The sequence below is a fragment of the Papaver somniferum genome, chromosome 2, assembly GCF_003573695.1.
Source record: "Papaver somniferum cultivar HN1 chromosome 2, ASM357369v1, whole genome shotgun sequence".
Classification (NCBI taxonomy): Eukaryota; Viridiplantae; Streptophyta; class Magnoliopsida; order Ranunculales; family Papaveraceae; genus Papaver; species Papaver somniferum.
The window spans coordinates 86,919,490-86,924,241 of NC_039359.1; the positions used below are offsets into that span (position 1 = coordinate 86,919,490).

Below are 4,752 nucleotides of genomic sequence, written 5' to 3' on the forward strand. Positions count from 1 at the left end.
AATCCATCAAGAATGATTCATGCATCAAAAAAGTAGCTAGACAGATAAACCATAAACCCATATAGTATTAAACGACTTATTCAAAATCCCAAATGCTATAAACATAAGTTTCTGAATTTGAAACTATGAAAACTTTTTATTTTTTTTTGGTTAAGTCCATAAACTATGAAAACCCGAACCTTCTGTTGTTACATTCTGAGAAGTCTTTTCTGAGTTTGATATCCATGCCATATCCATGTCAAACATATGGAAATTCAGATGTGCATGGAGAAAGTGAAACTGTTTTACCTGCCATCGTATCTTTGGCTGCATATGGGAATTCAGAACCGTTAAGCTTTGCGCAGGCACATTTCCTAGAATCGATGCAAACTCCTTTGCAGTTGCATCCAAGCAGGGCTGAGCGGGAAATTTCACGCTTGCAGAAGCTTGGGTAGAAGAAGCTAATGCTTTATTCAGTGTCATACAGAAATAACCATTACACTCCAATAGCCATCCATGGAAAAACTGAAACGCAAACAGTGGCGGATCTATGTATAGACTTTGGGCTGGCTTAAGCCAGCCCAAAGTCTAGATAAACACCAAATTATGCAGTGCTTTTAAGTTTGGAAAAAAAATTTCATGCCTAAAACATAGGCTTAAGCCACCCCTACCCAATTTAATTAGTTTTCAAAGCCACCCCCACCTATAGTTTCCAGCTCCGCCACTGAACGCAAAGATGGATGCGCATTTGATATTACCTGTAGGAGCAACAGATGGGTCATCGACCATATTGGTTGCTGGAATCGGAATGTTCTCTTGGCGCCCCCTAATATCATTACAGACCAACCTACGGAAACAGTAAACTTTGTGTTACTAAGGTTGTGTCAGACAAAGTGCAGTAAAATTGTAGTCTAATTGATACTAGTACATACCCGCGTATATCATCTGCGCATTTAGGAGCCTTGTGCTCTAGTAAACATAAACATAACATATATAAAGAATAATATCAATAATCCGACGTAAGTTCAAGTCATGGTTAGAAACTAAAATTACCCAACTGAATTTGAATGTTGGTATATGTTAAGACAAAGATACCTGATTAATTAGTTGTCAGTACTGGACAGCTCCTTGCGGACAAACCCAAAAACCTACAAAGAACACAAAACTATATTAGGAAGCATGAACTTCCTGAGACCCTAGAAAAACAAGATACTGAATGAGTTCAAGTTAGACATATACCATACAAAACCAAACGGTTTACTTTAACTGTAGTAGGAACTAGAAACCTATAAATGCCTACTTCTGTAACAATGTCAAAGAATACCAATAAAATTGAATTAAACGTAAGAGGTCTAAAAGCCTACTTCTATTACAATGTAGAAGAATGCCAATCAGATTGACTAAAACATTAAGAGGTTAATTATCAGCATTAAAACTTGCGAAATTACAGCTCTAAGCATCAACTAGTATAAATTTCATTGTAAGCAACATTATGATTCCTCAACACAAATTCCTAACTGAATCACTGCTAAGGCGAGAACTGATATGCGAACTGAATTACCGAAGTTCGACAAAAATAAAAACTTAAGTACTCAAATGTTTTCATATCTTGAGATCAGAAGACAACTACATGTAGGTATAGAATAATATAGAATAAGTCGATAGAATACCTTCACTTGCTTTCTTGTTCTTAGTTTGTTGAACAACTAACCTGCACATGGATAGAAAGCAGCTTCTAACCATTAGATTGAGTCTAAACTACATCTTAAGGAAAAAAAGGTTGAAATTCAGATTGAAAGAAGAGAGTGACAAACCTGCAGGGAGATCATTACAAGCTGTTCGTCTTCTAGTTGCGACATCCCATTTAATTAAGTATTTGTCCAACAGCTTCACACGATCGGTTAGCATGGAGTTGAACTGCCACCTGAAAAAGGAAAGAAAATAACAGGAATATATACACCAACCTTAGAATTAGCACATATCATTCAATGTGTATAAAACTTATTTACTGATACAAGGCAAGTAAGATGAGAACACTTACAGTTTGAATTGTGTTCATTTTTTACTCATTCTGGGATTGTCTTGTTTGAAGAGCAGAATACGCAACCGCTGCCACCTGAGCCTGCTTCTTCGACACACTGGATGAGTAGCCACGAACACCATCTTTTCGGTTTGCTCCAAACACATCTTCTAGTTCTTCTGAAACCACAGTGCTTTTGCTACCACTTGTTCCTGCTTCTTGACGCTTTGCTTTAGCTTCTAATACTTTCTTCTGTAATTTCATAATTGAAACTTGGTGGTTAGCATCAACAACTAAGAGATACTAGCAGTCAAATAAGTGTTTTTATGCACCTTACTTAAGAGTGAGAAACAGATAATACGTACATGTGGCTCAGTCGCACTAGGATGCACACTCCCATCACGCCGCTGGTGTCCCAGCAACCACTTGTCTGTAGTGTCTTTTGGTATTTGCAGAATGCCCGAATCATCCTACAAAAATGGTTTATCATGTTAGCACAGAACCTTTATCATTGTACTAACCATTAGTTATAGATCGAATAAACTTACCAGTTTATATTTCTTGATGGTGTATGAGCATCGCCCAAGTGTATGGCAGACAGTGGCTTGTTTTCTGCGTTTTGAATTGGCAGCATTCTTTGCAATTGTCTCAGGTTTCTTCTCATGATCAACAAACTCATGCCAAACATTTCGATTAATCCCAGGTGGAACTTTGTCTCTCCAAGATTCCCAAAGTTCAGGAGTGAGTTCTGGTGGTTCCGGTACTTCAGCGCCTTCCTCCGGTATAACAGACCCATCCTCAGATAATGCAGGCCTCTTCTTTGATCTTTTCTTACGTACTCCTCTGACCATATCCCTCAAGTCATTCTTAAGTCTCTGGTTCAATGATGGAAATCCTGGTACTATAATAGGGCAGCAAAGAACTGGGTCGACAGGAAATTCAAACTCCCCCTGAAATACAATTTATGTTGATAAACACCAACTACAATAACATCAATGATAGTTGAAATAAAAATGTCAGCAATTCCAGGAACAGAAGAGATACCAATAAAGCTTCCCAAACATCATCTATGAAATTATGAGGCACGAGCCTCCAGTCAGTGAAGTTAACAGGAATATGACATCTTATGATCTCTCCTGCTCTAGTAGATAATTTGGTAGCACTATCTCCCACAGGCTTCAAACCTTCGCCAAATTCGATGCAATACTTCGGTTTAACTGAAGAAGAGCTGGACTTGTTTTGCTGTGATGCTGTATTTCTAGAAGAGCTGGACATGTTGTACTGCAAATAGAAATATGAAGGATTAGTAATCTGCAAATAGAAATAAGAAGTATTAGTAACTGAAGAAGAGCAATATTCAGACCTAATAAAAATCAAACTACAAAGAGCAGAAAGCATATCATGATATCATTGTACGCCGAAAATCACAGTAAACACAAAATTGTTGGGATTGAAAGCAAAGATACATTCTGACCCAATAACAAAAATACGATTAAGACAGAATCAGCATTTAACTACTGCGTGTTACTAGCAAAGATCTCAAATGGGGTTCATCTTGTAATATCGACTGGAATTCTCCGAATTCGGGCTTCAATAAGTCATCTGCTAGTCTAGTTATCTTCCTTGGAGATTGAATTACAACAGACCATTCAGGGTCCTCCAAATCTGTCGAATAAAACACTTGAGAAGCCTCAAAGTCGAGTACCTTATAAGTAAAAAGCCAACAAATAAGAAAAGTAAGAAGTTGAACAATTCGATACAAAATAAACAAAAATCATACAACAGTTTGAGTGTGACTATGACAAGTAGAAACAATATATTCAAATTTATGTAGTCAAAAAACTCTATCTATGATGAACAGCCAACAAACTCAATACGTCAACAACCCTGCATCAATACACAAACACCATACTTTAGAAATAAAGCTTAATCATAATTTAGAAATAACTCTTAAGCTTAATCATTTCTCACTCATCCAAAGTCATTTGGAGCCTGATTAAGTAAAAATTTAACACAACTAGTCTAAAGCAAGCAGTAAGCAAACTAGTCTAAAGCAAGCATAAGCAAGCTAGTCTAAAGCAAGCAATAAACCATGACAATTAAGGCAAGTCAGAAGATATTGTTTTACCGTCCGTATTCGGTAACCCGGCAATATATCAAAATAGCATACTTTCCAGTTATAAAAATGACCATTAAGATTCTTTGATCATAAATAGCAAACTCAACCGTATAGCTATCGTCCACAAGTCGTGATTCGATTTAGATGTTTGTCTAGCACAGATAATTGTTCTCTTGATTGTTCACTATCTACATATCTAACTTAAATGGAAATCCTTGGCCAAAATCATTGCTTCTCATGCCTATGATGTCAACAACCGTTCTACTAATGAAACTAATTTTCCGAATATTTTCATTTAAAAATAAGGAAAACAATTACTCTCCACAAGAACACATAGTTAGCAACCAGTACCTATTTTAGATAGCTAGCACAGGATACGTTAACATATTCTATTTTAACATTCACCACAATTCAACCAAATTTAGAGTTTTATAAAAATATAATTAATGGTGTAAGCAGTGACTTTCATTTGCTAGAAGACAATACCCATGTATTAGTTTCTTCAAATCACAAGGTATTTAGTTGAGACAATTCGTCAAACACACTATGTACGTCCCATTATTTCTCAATTTCAACAAATGATAGCATTTCGAGTTGATACTGCATTCAACAGAAATACTGCAGGCAATGATAG

At 36.4% G+C, this 4,752-nt stretch overlaps 1 long non-coding RNA gene across 1 annotated transcript; it reads right to left on the reverse strand.

Annotated features, from left to right (window-relative positions):
* Window positions 1–697: 697 nt before the first annotated feature.
* On the reverse strand, window positions 698–1,903 carry LOC113353671. Its single transcript, XR_003361455.1, has 5 exons — window positions 1,794–1,903; window positions 1,650–1,690; window positions 1,075–1,127; window positions 912–948; window positions 698–826 (listed from the first exon to the last, which is right to left on the reverse strand). It is a non-coding gene; the product is annotated as an uncharacterized LOC113353671 (long non-coding RNA).
* Window positions 1,904–4,752: the final 2,849 nt, after the last annotated feature.